The following is a 15651-nucleotide window of genomic DNA, read 5'->3' on the forward strand; positions in this document are numbered from 1 at the left end:
TCATTGAACTCGAACTCAAGTTCGAGCTCGACGAGCTGACAATTTCAAGCTCAAGCTTGAGCTCGGGCTCGAAAAAAATAAAAAATAAAAAATAATTATTTTATTTTTTAAAAAATAAATAATATAATATTTTTTCTTAATAAATAATAAAATATTAAGGATATATATGTAATTTTACTATTAAAATTAAAAAAATATAAAAAATATATACTTAAAATAAAAAATAGAAATATATATATATACTTAAAATAAAAAATAAAAATATATATATACTTAAAATAAAAAAAAAAATATATATATATATATATATATATACTCGAACTTGCGAGCGAGCTAACTGGCTTAATATTTTAAGCTCGAGTTCGAGCTCGATTTCGACTCGAGTCAGCTCGAACCCGACTCGAACTCGATATTGATCGAGCTCGAGTCGAGTTTGACTCGAGCGGCTCGATTCGTTTGCAGCTCTACTAATGAGGGACCTTTCTCTTGTATGTTTAATCAAATGTAGCACGATGCAACATGAAAAAATGCACAAATAAGGATTGAAGTGCTTCTTCCAGGAAAAAACTATTTATATAGGAAACGAGGTCAGGAAAAGTAGGAAGTTCTAACACCAAAACCGAATTCGATTTGGAGTTATTGGATTCAACCCATAACCATCAGAAAAAGAAACTAATGAATTTGTGACACGTGGGGCCCGGTCCTATTTGTTAATCAGACTTTGTAATTTTGTCAACAAATCTAACATTACCACCTGGCATGCTTAAACAAAAATGGCTAGTATTTTTGCCCGAATCCACTTACAAAGAATGACTAAAATATTTTTAAATGATAAATACAAATATGAAAATCTTAAAATCAAGAAAATGGCCCATTTTTAGTATACGATTTTCCTTCTCACACCATAAAGTAATTTGCCTTTGATGGGACATAACCAAACCAAAATCCTAAAGCCACAAAATTATGAAAGATTGGGCTCTTGATTTTGAAAAAGGGTATATTTCGATGACTTCTTTTTTCGCTAAAGATCTTCTGTTCCATTTTCTATATAATTTTCTATCCCAACATCTATTAAATCACCATATATCCTTCGTGAACATCCCATTTTAATTTTTTTTCCCCTTGGAGTTCCGGCAAATTACTTATAGGGTAGAATACAAAATAGAAGATGTAAAAGACAAAATTGAATAACATTCTAAATTGACACAAATGGTTTGACTTTTTTCATAAAGAAAGTTTTATTTTATAATTTTGTTTCGCATTTAATAGTTGATATGTAATAAAGAAGAGTCGACAATTATCAATTGCTGTAAAAGATAGAGCATAACTATTTATGTAGAACCCATATCAACCTTAAATATTCCTAAACTCATCTACAATCTCATATTAACCTTAAATATTTCTAAACTCATATCAACCTTAGATATTCCTAAACTCCAATTTCATGATTGCTACCTTTCTAATACAAAATAGCCTAAGTCATCACCACTAATACTAACACCCAATATACTCCATTAGTACAAAGTTCAAAATCAGTCAAATTTTCTCTCTGTAGAACCATCACCAATAACTGCAAATAAAAAAAATAGAAACACAATGTAGTTATAATATACTAGGAACATATTTTTTCCATAACAACCATAATAGTATAAGTTTTATTTAGTCTCTCTTCCATTTTTCACCCTTAATTTTTTTTAATCACTACAAGTATCTTCATTTCTTCTTCTCCATCTAGTTTGACAACTAAATCATCACTTAACATCTTGTTTGACAATTTCAATTTGCTAATACCTGCAAAAAATTGAAACCAAAAATGACCACAAAAAAAGCTCTTTATTAGTATTGAAAGAAAGGGAATTGGAATTAGACACCATAATGGGTAAGTACTGGTGATTGGTACGCATGGTGGTTTTGTTAGTGGTGGCAATACACATTTGATCAATGAGAATAAATAAATAAGTTTGAAAGAAAAGAAGATGTAGGAGGGAGAGAATAGAGAGTTAAATGTGAAAAACTCTAGTTTGAGTCATTGGTTGATAATAAATGAGAGAAAACTAATTATTGGTAGAGTTATTTGATGAGTTGACAATTAAATGAAGGGCATTTGTTGTCTTTTTATTACATCCAGGGAAGTCCCCATAATTATGTAAACTTCAGGGAAGCTGAGTGAAATTACTAGGAACTTCCAAGGAGGTTTTTGAAATTATCTCATTGTAAAAAAGAACAAAATCAAGTTTATAAAGTTGATCTTTAGGGGAACTAAATCATCATATTATTGCTTCCGGTTACATTTGGATTGAAAACCAATGGTAGGAAAAGAAATACAACTCCACGTTACAAAGAAAACACTATTAATCTGATTTAGAGTATAAGCCAGATCAACTATATCGATTATTCATTAGATTGACTGGTGATTAGTGAATGTGCATTAAAAAATAATAATATACATTTCTTTACATGCAATCATTTACATAGTTTAGTATGTATTATGTCGTAAAGAAACATATTTGTCACCGGTTGAAACAAATAAATCATGCTTTTTCCATTAATTCTTTATTTATACATTTTCAATTCTGATGCTAGTAATTTAAGTAAAAAAGGAAAAATGAGTCGAATCAATTACACAAAGATAAAGAAAAAAATTGCTCGGGATTGAACTATAATCAAGTCACGTACGATTAAACTTATAAGTTGATAAAAAAAATTAATTTCATTTAGGCTTGTTTGTCTCTCTTAGGAATGAGCTTGTATCAGATCTAAATACACCTAATTACATGAAACTAATGGTACAACTTTTATTGTTTTGGCGTTTTCAATGCCCTTTTTTTTTTAGTACATGAAGGGGTGAAGCACTGAAGTTATGTAAAATAAAAAAAAATGGTTATTATCATTTTACCCCCTTAAACTTAAGGCTGCAAACGGTTCGAGCCGCTCGCGAGTCGAAATCGAGCTCGAACTCAAGTTCAAAATATTAAGCTCGTTAGACTCGCGAGCTCGAGTATATATATATAATATTTTTTATTTTTTTCTTTTAAGTATATATATTTTTTATTTTAATAGTAAAATTACATTTATACCATTATTATTTTATTATTTATTAAGAAAAAATATTATTTTATTTTTTTTAAATAAAATAAGTATTTTTTATTTTTTTCGAACTTGAGCTCGAGCTCGACTCGAATTGATTCAAGATCGAGATCGAGCTTTAAATTGCCGGCTCGTTGAACTCGAGCTTGGTAAAATTTAGTCGTGACTCGGCTCGATTAGCCCAAAACTCGACTCGACTCGACTCATTTGCAGCCCTACTTAAACTATACCATTACTATCAGTTTACCTCCTAACGTTATCTTTTAGTTACTTTACCTCCATAAGTAATTCAACTCAACATGTTAAAAAATTTTGGACAAAAATACCCTTTTATTTTATAACATTACTACATTGTTATTATCACTTTATTCATTTAGATTATAGTGATACAATCACTTTAGTTCCTAACATTATTTTCTAGCCATTTTACCTCATCGTTAATCTAACTAGTATAGTCAAAAAATTTTAAATATAGTTAGCCTTTTTATATATAATAAAAAATAAAAAGTTGGAATAGTTATTTTTTTTTTTACTTTAAGAGATCGAAAAACATAAAATAAAGGATTTTCTCAAATTTCATTTTTTTCACATTATTAATACTAGGAAAAGAAAAAGAGATAGGAAAGAAGAACACAAAAAATTAGATTTTGCAAAAAAAGAAAAGTCTAACATTATCGTATTACTTTAAGGTTATCGAGATTAGGATTAGAATTTGGTGGTAAACAAAAAAGTGAAATAATTTTAAAATAATAAAATTATTTAATTCTTTTTATTTGTAAATTTTTAAAAAAGAATTGAGCTCCCCCTCCCCCTCCCCCTCCCCTTCCCCCTTTCCATCTTTCTATTTTTTTTCAATATTAATAAAATTGTCAAGAAGAAAGAAATTAATATTTTGACTTTTTTTCTTGATACTAAAAGGAGAAGAGTCAATTTAAATTTTTTATTATTTTTATTATGCAAAGAGGAGGGTATTTTCTTCTAAAATTTTTTAACTTGTTAAGTTGGTTTAATGGTAGGATAAATTACTTAAAAAAAACTCCAGGAGATAAATTGATAATGAGACTATATTTTATGGGGGTAAAGTGATAATAATTTTAAGGGTTAAACATGTCTTTTTACTTTAATCAACAAATTCCGTTAAATTTAACCATTAGTTTTGAGAGTAAAATGACTAAAAGATAACGTTAAGGGGGAAATTGATAGTAGTACCAAACGTTAAGGGGGTAAAGTGATAATAACTCTAAAAAAATACCAACCAAGAAGAAAAAAGAGAGAAAAAAAAAGGATGAAATTACTGAAGGGTCGAGAGCACTTTATTTTCTCGATCAATTTTGGTTCCGTCGTTGTTTGCGTCTCGCATTTTCGAGTCGTGCTCTCCATCGCTTATACACTGCGCTGTCGTTTTGAGCTAGCGTTCTCGGTTCTCAAAGTCAACTGGTTTGTTTCTTAACTCTCGCTAAAACCCTTTCCAAAACCTTTACTGGGAAGAATTTCTACGGTACCATCTTTCTGCAAATTTTCCATCCATTTACATCCTTTACCCGTCCAGCCATCCGTCCTTCCTATATATGCCAACAATCAGGAGAGCGGTTATAATCGGCAACGGTATTGCCGGCGCGGAGAACCAATGCCTCGGGTTGGTTCGAGCCTTGGGGCTCTCTCACACTCTCTATGTAAGAGTAAAATCATTTGACGAAATTAGAGATTCGGTACATTCATTCTAGAACCAATGCTTCTTTTTTTTCCTTTTTTTTTTAAATTGAAATTGAGTTTTACTTTCACTTGAAATTTAATTGCAGCGTGTTACTAGACCCAGGGGAGGAATTAATGATTGGCTTCGTTGGTTGCCAGTTTCCTTTCATAAAAACCTTCATAATGTCGTGAAGAGATTTCGTGTTACAGGATTTTCGGGTATTGCAGAAGCTAAAGCACATTATATTGCGAAACTAGCGCGGGAAACGTTGGACAAGTATGTATTTCTGCTCTTTGGTTTCAACTACTTCAATTTTTGGTTACTCTATTTATTTTACTTGAAATTACTCATTACCCCTGATACACACTGATCACGAGTCATTGAAGTACCTCAAAGGGCAACCCAAGTTGAGACATGCCAAATGGGTAAGTTTCATTGACACCTTCTCTTATGTGATTAAGTACAAGACTGGCAAGACAAATGTGGTAGCTGATGCCTTGTCACGTAGACACTCCTTGCTTGCCTGTCTTGATGCCAAGGTACTCAGGTTCGAACTGGTTAAGGAACTCTACACAAATGATCATGACTTTGGTGATATCTATGCTACTTGTGTTAAGAACCCGCATGGAAAGTACTTCTTGCATGATGGATTTCTATTCCATGTAGATAAACTGTGTGTGCCTAACTCCTCCATTCGTGATCTTTTGATTCGAGAGGCACATAGTGGTGGTCTCATGGGCCACTTTGGCATTGCCAAGACTCTGGCCATGTTACAAGAGCACTTTTACTGGCCCCATATGCGTCGGGATGTTGAACGCATGGTTGGTAGGTGTGTTACTTGTCACAAGGCAAAGTCTAAGACAAATCCTTATGGCTTGTATACCCCATTACCTATTCCCCACCATCCTTGGGTTGACTTGTCTATGGACTTTGTACTAGATTTGCCTCGATCGCCAAGGGGTAATGACTCCATATTTGTGGTGATTGATCGATTTTTTAAGATGGCTCATTTTGTCCCTTGTCACAAAACTGACGATGCATCTCATATTGCACATTTATTCTTTAAGGAGATTGTTCGTCTGCATGGCATGCCTAGGACTATTGTTAGTGACAGAGACGTCAAGTTCCTGAGTTACTTTTGGAAGACTTTGTGGTCCAAACTAGGCACCAGGCTATTATTCTCCACCACTAGTCATCCACAAAGTGATGGACAAACTGAAGTTGTCAACCGCACACTTGGCACTTTACTTCGGGCCTTGATCAAAAAAAATCTTAAGTTTTGGGAGGAATGCTTACCTCATGTTGAATTTGCCTATAATCGAACAGTGCATAGTGCAACACAATATTCTCCCTTTGAGGTTGTTTATGGCTTCAACCCCCTGACCCCCCTTGATTTGGTGCCCTTACCTTCCTCTGAGCATACAAGCTTAGATGGGAAAAAGAAAACTGATTTTGTGCGCAGGTTACATGAAGCCGTACGAGCAAACATTGAGAAGCGTACGCAGCAATACATCCAGCAAGCCAACAAACACCGTCGCAAAATGATTTTTGAGCCTGGAGATTGGGTTTGGCTACACTTGAGGAAAGAGCGCTTTCCCAAGCAACGTCACAACAAATTATCCCCAAGAGGTGATGGACCATTCCGGGTGCTCCAGCGAGTCAATGACAACGCATACAAATTGGAGCTATCTGGGGAGTACAATGTTAGTGCGACTTTCAATGTCGCGGACCTGAGCCCATTTCTTGGTGAGGAGGATCCAGATTTGAGGGCAAATCCTTCTCAAGAGGAGGGGACTAATGTGAGCATGAACCAGAGCCCAGTCCGCGTCCCATTGGGCCCCGTCACACGCGCACGGGCCAAGCTCTTCAAAGAATCCCTTCAAGCCCTTGTTCGAGTTGTCCAAGATCAACATGGAGCCCATAGAGATATTAAAGGCTTGGAAAGAGTCAACCAAGCAACTTACACGTTGATCCAAGCCCATGAAGAATCAAGTGGGCCTCTTTGTGAACCGGCCGAGTAGGGCCTTAGTCGTTGTCATTTATTTCATTGGACTAGATGCTTAGTAGAAGGCATGGGCCAGTCCGTCTTGAAGACAAGCTGGCCGACTTTGCCCTTAGGGTTTCTTTAGGGTTTCAGTTACTTAGCCTATAAATAGGCTTGCTTTGTAAGGTTTAAGGGAATACGTTTTATGAATAAAATTCTTAGCACTTTCGTTTTCTTCAAGAGAATTCGAGCCTTAACTTGCTTTGGCAAGGGTTATTAAGCAATCTTGCGTCCTGTTCTTGATTGTTCATCCGACCTATTCCCCTGGAGTATTCACCTTCATCGGAGTGTCATCTACCACCTAAATCAAATCGTGTCGTCCGTTTGATTCCAGGTTCCGCAAACCAAGTGTTGGACAATCTCGTTAGATCCTTGGGCAAACGTGCTACGTGTCTCGAACCATGTGGATCGAGGAACGTATCATTACCTCTTTGCTTTGATGAAAAATGAAAAATTTTGCACTTCTAAAAGCTCCAAGAAACCATGAGAAAGATGCTTCCTTCCTAGTCCAAGTGAAGTGAAAGTTGTGTGGTGAATTTGGAGTGAAATGGTTGGAAAATTGGAAGTGAAATAAAGTGGAATGATGAAGAGTTCTCTTCTTCTCCTTTGCTTGGATGGCTGGCCCTTGAGGACGAAAGGAGAGAGAAAAGGCTGATCAAAGAGGCTTCTTGGAGAAGCTTGGTGGTTGGTGGTTCAAATTTAAGCAAAGTCAACTTTGAATAGTGCGCACACACTCGCGTTTCGTGTCCGTTTTCTCTCGGGTTTGTTTCACTTGTGCAGTAAACCTTTAATGTACCTCCTTTAATACTATTATTATTCACTCTTAGTAGTCTAAAAATAAATTTCTAAAGTCCTTCAATTAGTCGCAGGCGTGAAAATGCAAACTTCCAACTCGCGCGCGATAAAGCGTAATTTCTAAGAAATTCTTGCAACGATAGTATAACTAACTAATACTAGGGTAATTAATCATAAAATACCTATTTTAAGACTAACGCATGAGTTCTCAAATCTTCAAGGTCACTATACTTTCAAATCGAATATTGCCTCCAAACGCGTATTCACTAAATCTCACTAAACAAGCTTCCGAAAATTAAATTTATTAACGGAACATTTTAAAAATATATGCAAGTCATAGTTCCATGTTTGGTTCTAAAAGGGTTGAAATAAATTATTCAAAGAAAACGGATAAATAAATATTTAAATAAGCCAATAAAATAAGATAAAAATAAGTAAATTTTTGGGTCGTCACATGGTCTCCATTAAACACACCTTTCTTTCTTGCATGAAAAGCTTTTACTTGTGCCCTTGCAATCTCTATCCTTTGGGCTTTCTCAAGAACATCGGTGAAAGTATTAATTTGTGCAGCCGCCAAGGTTTCCTGTATTTCTACGTTCAATCCTTGCACAAACCGCCTCACTCTCCTTTGCTCCGTAGCTATCAATTCCAGGCAAACTTGGATAACTTGGTGAACTAAGTCTCATACTCAAATATACACTTAGAGTTCCCTGTCAGAGTTTAATAAAATTGTCCTCCCTCTTCTCCTGGACTATCGGTGGGAAATACTTCTCATTAAATTTCCGTATAAAATTCAACCAGGTCCATGCTACTCTCTCTCTCTCCCACTTAGCCCTTATTACATTCCACTAGGCTCTAGTTGATCTCTCAAACTGAAATATAGCAAAATTCACCTGTCTATCCTCCGTATAGTTTAAGGCAACAAAAATATTGATCATCGTCTCCAAACACCTCTTAGTTACCTCAGGGTCTGGTCCTCCAAAAAACTTAGGAGGAGAAAACTTTTGGAATCGCTCTAGGGCCCTGTCCTACCCCATTTCAGGGTCCCTAGGTTGATTAACAGGGGTTTCACCCTGCTGCTTTAGTAGTCGAGCAAAAATATTGGTCATTTGCTGAATTGTCGTTGCTACCCGATCCCCCCCTTCAGCTCGGGGTCTAGGTTGTGGTTCAACCGTTTCACCTCTCTTCTCTCTCTGTTCTTGTACTGGTTCTTGTGCCTGTCTAGTCCCACGGCCATGGCTAGAACTGCGTCCTCGGGTAGTTTCACGTCCTTGACATCGCCTACCCTTCATACCTCTTTTGAGCAATGGACTATATAAGTATAAGTAAAATAAAGTAGCCATAAACCTCGATAAAAGCATTTCCAAATCATAAAGTGAAACACAATAGAACACATTTAAAATAAATACTATCTTTATATACAAAACATAACAAGTCACATACCCTATGGAACATTAACCCTAGGTATTGCTCAGTGATGAGGAACTGCCAAGGACTCATGTTGTCGCTTCACAAGGCTCGAGTAAGGATGACTTACATGCGCCATCAATAAACCTTGGACCAATGACTCGAGCAAGGGTAAGAAAGATGCTTTAGAATCTCCAAACATTTCTCCAAATAATTCATGCACGCATTCGAAGGATTCAAGATGCTAATCATACAATGGTGGGCTTACTCCAAGTCCATGAGGAGGCCGAGGAAGACTAGAGAGTATAGGCTCCATAATAAAGATGGGCAGCCCATAGGGCCTTGGCCGACCAGCCCATGTGCGGGCTTCATTGTTAATTTTGTTAGTAAGTTAGGTTTAGGGTTAGTTGGAGTTAGTTTTCCATTGATAGTTAGGGTTTTAGCTCACAAAGCCTATAAATATAAAGGCTTGGCCGAGACTTTATTTCATTCAATAATCATTAAACAAATTTCAGTTTTAAGAGCATTCTCTTAGCCTTGGTTAACTTTGAATATCTTAGATTTTGTTCTAAGTGTTCTTCTTGGCTTATCAAGCATGAATTACCCTTGCTCGTGGCGCCGTTCTACCATTAACCATAAGTTCCTTTAATTTTTTCTTGAGGGTTAAAAATCAATCTTAGTTCTCATCCAAGGGATTCTAAGAGGGATTAGGGTTCCGCTCGTTCAAACCTTGGAGTCACTTGTCTAGGTCTTGTGTTATTGGAATACAAGTTCGCCAAGCATGGTTGGCTTCGTATCATCTGGTAATCAAAGCTAATTGACAACTTCTAGGTTATATCCTACCTTTTCTTGTTTTGTTTTAGTCATATTTTGTTGCTTCAAATCTGTCTTGTTGTCCAAACGTAAAACACAAAAAAAAAAAAAAAAACCTGATTTGGTTGTGTCGCTAGTTTTCCTTGTTCTGTTGCTGTCCATTGTTGTGTCTAGTTGTTTGCCGAATACAATATGTTGTTTATGTCCGGTTTTTACTATTTAGTTGTTGCATCTTGGAGTCTTCAATTGTCGAGTCAAAACAAAAAAAAAAAAAGAAACAGAAATCTGGTCGCTATCTTGCTTTAAGCAATTCGGGTTACATTCTTGAACAAAGGGGTTGGGAAAGTTGTATCTTGCACGGCTGATATACCTTGTTCTTGATATTCTTGAAAATCTTGAATCAAATCTGGAATTACCACAGCAAAACTTGGACAAAAATCTTGAAAGCCGTGGGTGTTCTTGAACTTCTTGAAACCCAACTAACTAGTTCTTGATTCTTGAATTGGCGGCTATTCTTGCTCACAAGCCATAGCCGTAACCTTTGTGTTGGGTTGAGACCGAATTGGGAGAAGCAAAAGAGATCTGGTTTGCGTCAATACTACCACAAAAAAAAAGGAAGACGCGAGAAAGCAACAAAAAGAAACCAGTTTCAGTCCTACCAACTTAAGGAAACCCATTAGAATTAGGAAACCTAGTTGACTTGGGTTTGTAAAAGCAAATCCTAGTTCTACTTGGAATCCCAGTTTCTAATTGGTAACATAAAACCACGTAGAAAACCAGTCACCAGCCGCCACTACTACACGACAAAAGTCCAAGAAGCTTCCTTACACTTTCCAAAAACACAGCCAAGTGCAAGATCGGGTAAGTCCTTCTAGGATCCATAAATTTCTGCCATTTTGTCTCTTGCTTTAATAGACTCGGTTGAGTCACTTATCAAGTTTTGACTTGTCCATTTTTTTTCATAGCTGATCAGTCTACTACTTGTCTCATTATTAAAATTCGAAATCTGATCCGCAAGTATTTGTCTTAGTTAAGTTTCCAAATCTGTTTTCGAGTCCCTAAAACTCATCTCATGTGCCAAGTGATCTACTTCTGGTAGGCCAGTGAACAACTTGTTTGAGCTAATCTAACCTCTTCAAAGGTAAAATCAAGCTTCGAGAATATTTTGTGAGCCTATAAATGAAAGTGTGTGATACACGAGCGCGAGCGTAAACACTAAAGGAGTGAGGGAAGAGATTATCTTTTCGAAACTAACCTTTTCTTGCAGGAATACCTAAGCATGTCTAACGCAGGAGGAGATTTTCCATCAGCTTTTGACTTCAAGCTTTTTGCCGAATCTTTAAGGCGTGACATCCGTCGAATCATGGATCAAACATTGGAAAGTGTCCATGAACAGCTTGACAAAGTCGAGGCTGCCCAAAGCGGATCACGAGGGAGTAGAAGTCGAAGGAAATTAATCCAACATGAGTCGGATAGCTCTAATTGTTCCGACGACGAGATTGGACCACACACGAGGAGAGCTAACAAGAGCTACAAACCCAGGGGAGAGGCAATCAAAGGAATCAAAATGCAAGTACCACCTTTCGAAGGTAAATCCGACCCAAATGCCTACCTTGAGTGGGAAAAGAAGGTTGAACTCCTGTTCAATTGCAACGACTACACGGAAGAGCAGCAAATGAAACTCGCGGTCATGGCATTCTCCGAGTATGCCATCATCTAGTAGGACCAAATTACCACTAGTCGAAGGTGTAGTGGAGACATTGAGATCACCATTTGGTTCGAATTGAAGATCCTTATGCACAAGCGCTTTGTTCCTAGCCATTATCACCGTGACTTGTACCACAAGTTACAAAACTTAAGGCAAGGGAACCAAAGTGTGGAGGATTATTATAAGGAAATGGAGGTAATCATGCTCCGAGCAGACATAGTGAAGGATCGAGAAGCTATCATGGTGAGATTTCTCAGTGGTCTACGAGCTGAGATCGCGGATGAAGTCGAGATGTTCCATTATGTGGAGTTGAAAGATATGCTCGAGAAAGCTTTAAAAGTGGAGCGAAGGCTTAAGAGGAGGAGTCAACTTAGAACCTTCTCCATGCCTTCACCATCATACAATTGAGCTAGCACGCCAAGGAAGGAGACCAAGCCAATGGGAGGCTATACCACTCCCACCAAGCCGAAGACCATGCCGCCCAATGAGGAGAGAAAACCTATTTCCAAACTGCCCAATGAACTTCCTAGGGCAAGGAGCCGCGACACCAAGTGTTGGAGGTGTCAAGGACTTGGCCATATTGCTAACCAATGTCCAAACCAAAGGACAATGATTGTGCTACCAAATGGCGAAGTGATATCCGACAACGAGGAAGAATACAAGGGAATACCGTCCTTAGAAGGTGAGGAGGACATTGAGGCGGTCATACAACCACCATTGGAAGAGTCCGTGGGATTAGGACTCATTGCAAGGAGAGCTCTAGCTGCACATGTTAAGAAAGAAGACATCCAACGGAAAAATATCTTCTACACCCGATGCCATATAAATGGTAAAGTGTGTAGCTTGGTGATTGACCCGGGGAGCTGTACCAATGTCACAAGCGCGGTGATGGTCGAGGCATTAGGACTTCCCACCTATGAACACCTCTGACCATATCGCCTACAGTGGCTAAACAATTGCGGAGACATTCGAGTGTCTCAACAGGTACTCATTTCCTTTAAAATTGGTGCTTATGAAGATGAAGTATTTTGTGATGTGGTACCTATGCAGGCTAGCCATATTTTACTTGGTAGACCATGGCAATTTGATAGGAGTACTAGCCATGATGGTCATACCAACATGTACACTTTCCTCCATAAAGGGAAGAAGATTACGCATGGCTAGAGTCTTAGCAATTCCAAAGTGCCCCATAAGGCCACCGCTATGTGCCTCTCGAATCAGAAGGTCATGAATGGACGAGTTAGGGACACACAACTTATCCACATAAAACAAGAATCCATTGTGCAAGAAATCCTTTCTATGTAGACTCTTCATACAAGATGCGTAGACTTCCCCAAAGTCATGGTCATGGGCATATATCTCCTTAAGCATCTCAAACCCTAACAACTTGGCACCATGATACGGTCCTCGATCAACGCATTTCGAGACACGTAGCACGTTTGCCCAAGGATCTAGCGAGGTTGTCCAACTTTTTTGGGATAATTTTGCAAATTTGGACAAGATTTTGAAAAAAATTTAGCAGAGTTTTCCCTTATAACTGGTCAAAACTCTCAGCCAACAAACCCAAGATTGAACAAGTTTTAAGCACAATAATATTTCTAGGCACAAGTCCAATATTTAGTACTCCTACGGAGAAGTGGTGTAACGTGAGGGGAAGCATATGTTACATTTGTTTATTAGAAAGTCCGTTATCTCTATTCCTACAGTGTAGGCGATTGTCAGTTACACCTTCTCTCGAGACACTATGAGGGATACAGTTTGTACTAAATAAATAATGTACAGTTTAAATAAACTGTACATTATTTAAACACGATTGAAAAATTATCTTTGCTATATTTACCCTCTACCAAAAAACACGGAGGACTCCACGTTTATTTACCCGGTATAGTTAGAGGGTATTTTAAACACCAGGGTACAAGAGATACAGTTTGTACTAAAGATGTACCACTTAATAATCGGTTAATCCACATTAACCGAATCGTGTGGTTTGTCCAAAATAGTCGTGGTCCCACATCCTTTAATTTGGACAAACCACAATCTATAACCGTTATCTCATTTGGCATGCATTTAATTTTCAACCCTGGAGCATTGAGGCTTTTGACGGTTGGTGAAGGGCGGAAATTAGAAAAAGAAACCAGAGAGGGGAGTTTAGGGACGGCTAGGGTTTGGAGGGGAGTAAGGTAGCAACGGGTAAAAGAAAAAGAGAAGAAAAAGATATAGAGCGGCTGAGGGAGATAACGGCGGGGATAGCTGAGAAAAATCAGAAGGAAGGAAGACTTTGAGAGAGAAAGCGAGAGGGAAAGGCCGAGGGTCTGGGGAACTGAGAAAAGAAAGCCGGAACAGCCGTGGGAAAGAGAGGAACTGATAGATTCGAGAGAGACCAAGGTAGAGTTGTCCATCAGAATCGACAGTGATCTCTTTGCCAAATCCAGACTGAAGGCTCAAGTCCAAAGGCATTGAACAGGTAGTCCTCGATCTTTCTCCTCTCCATTTCCATTCCATATGAGATCTGGTCTGTGTAACCAGAGATTTTGGATTTGTGCTCAGTTGTGGTTCTTGCATCTAGACCATGCTATTTGCGTTCCTTCCAAAATAGTTAAAGTTGCATTTGTTTTAGTTAAAACTAAACTTCATCTAGTTGTTGCTGTTTCCTTTCTTTTCCTTACTCCTGTGGTTTTTACTCTCTCCTGTCTCGCATGTTTTGTCATGAGATTTTGGTTTATTCAAGTTGAAGGTAGTTGATGTTTTTTTTAAGAGGGTTGGTATATATATGTTTTGTTTTTTTTTTCTGAAATCGCAGGCTGTAGCCCCTTTCCTTTCCATCGTTTTGTTGAGCAATAAATTTGCATAATGAATAACTGAAAGGTGTAGAAACTTTGCAGCAGAAAAATTCCAACAAGAAGTCTTGACTGAGCTTAATCCGGAATAAATCTTGAATGGGCTTTTTGTTTGTTATGTTTTACAGCTCCTTTTTCGTTTGCATGATTGAAGTTCTGTCTCAAATTTTCCCGAGCTATGTGGGTTGTTAAATGGGTTCAGTTACAAAATGTTTCCTCACGGTTTTCCTACCCTTTATGTTCGGTTTCTTTGAGTAGATCTTTTGGGGAATAAATGATTGTCTTGCAGTTAACCACAGGAGTAGGAAGCTATAATATTGGGGGTTCGGTGGATAAATCAATAAGTTTCATTTCTAGCATTTTGCATGATCATATTTCTGTCTTCATGAGAAAGCTGCAGAAGTTTTGTTCTTCAAAGTTAGCATGCTTTCCAGATCATTTTGTTGCATTTTTTAGTTCAGAATCCTGTTTGATCTTTCCCCTACCTTTGTTTCAAGTCTTTGCATTTTGTGTTTGATGAGTGAAGATGTGTTGAGTCATTTGCATGAATGTTATCTCGATTGAGTGAGTAAAAATTGCAAAACATTTTTTCGGTTGCAAAAGCTCATTCTTTGCATGAAACTTGCTTGAAATTCTTCTAAGATTTGCCTTGTTAAGAAGTATTTGGACTTGCTTTCATTAGAGTTAGTGCAAAGTTTTGGATGGCCGAAGGTTATGGATAAAGTTTGCGGCTGGAAATTGTAACTTTTGGTTGCAGAAAGTTTTCATCAGAAATGTTCTGTTACAGAATGTTTCCGTAGCCTTTTGCATGGTTTTTGCATGGGAAATATTCCCAAAAAATTGCGCTTTGGCCCCTAAGTCTCCCTTTGTTTCACTATGGCCCAGAAAGTTTAAAAAATCGATCAATTTGGTCCCTTTCGATGTTAATTTCTTTTGTTATGTTTTAATGTTTTTGGGCAAATTGTTTAGGAATTTTAGGATGGAATTTGAGTATTTTATGATTCTTGATAATTCTTAGTTTTGATTTGGATTTTAGTGATTTTGGTGTTTTGTTGTTTAATCGTAGTAAATAGTTTTTCATTCATTTTGTGAGAATTTTAGTTTTGGATTTGGGATAGGTTTCACCTTAAGTCCTTAATTTTAATTTATTTTCCTTTTAAACCCTTGATATTTGTAGTAATAATAAGTTGATCCCTCGAACTTCTTTAATTCTTTCCAATGGGTCCTTGTTTGTGTCAAATTGACGAATGTGAGTTATTTAGTTTAT

This window comes from Coffea arabica, chromosome 8c (assembly GCF_036785885.1).
Source record: "Coffea arabica cultivar ET-39 chromosome 8c, Coffea Arabica ET-39 HiFi, whole genome shotgun sequence".
Classification (NCBI taxonomy): Eukaryota; Viridiplantae; Streptophyta; class Magnoliopsida; order Gentianales; family Rubiaceae; genus Coffea; species Coffea arabica.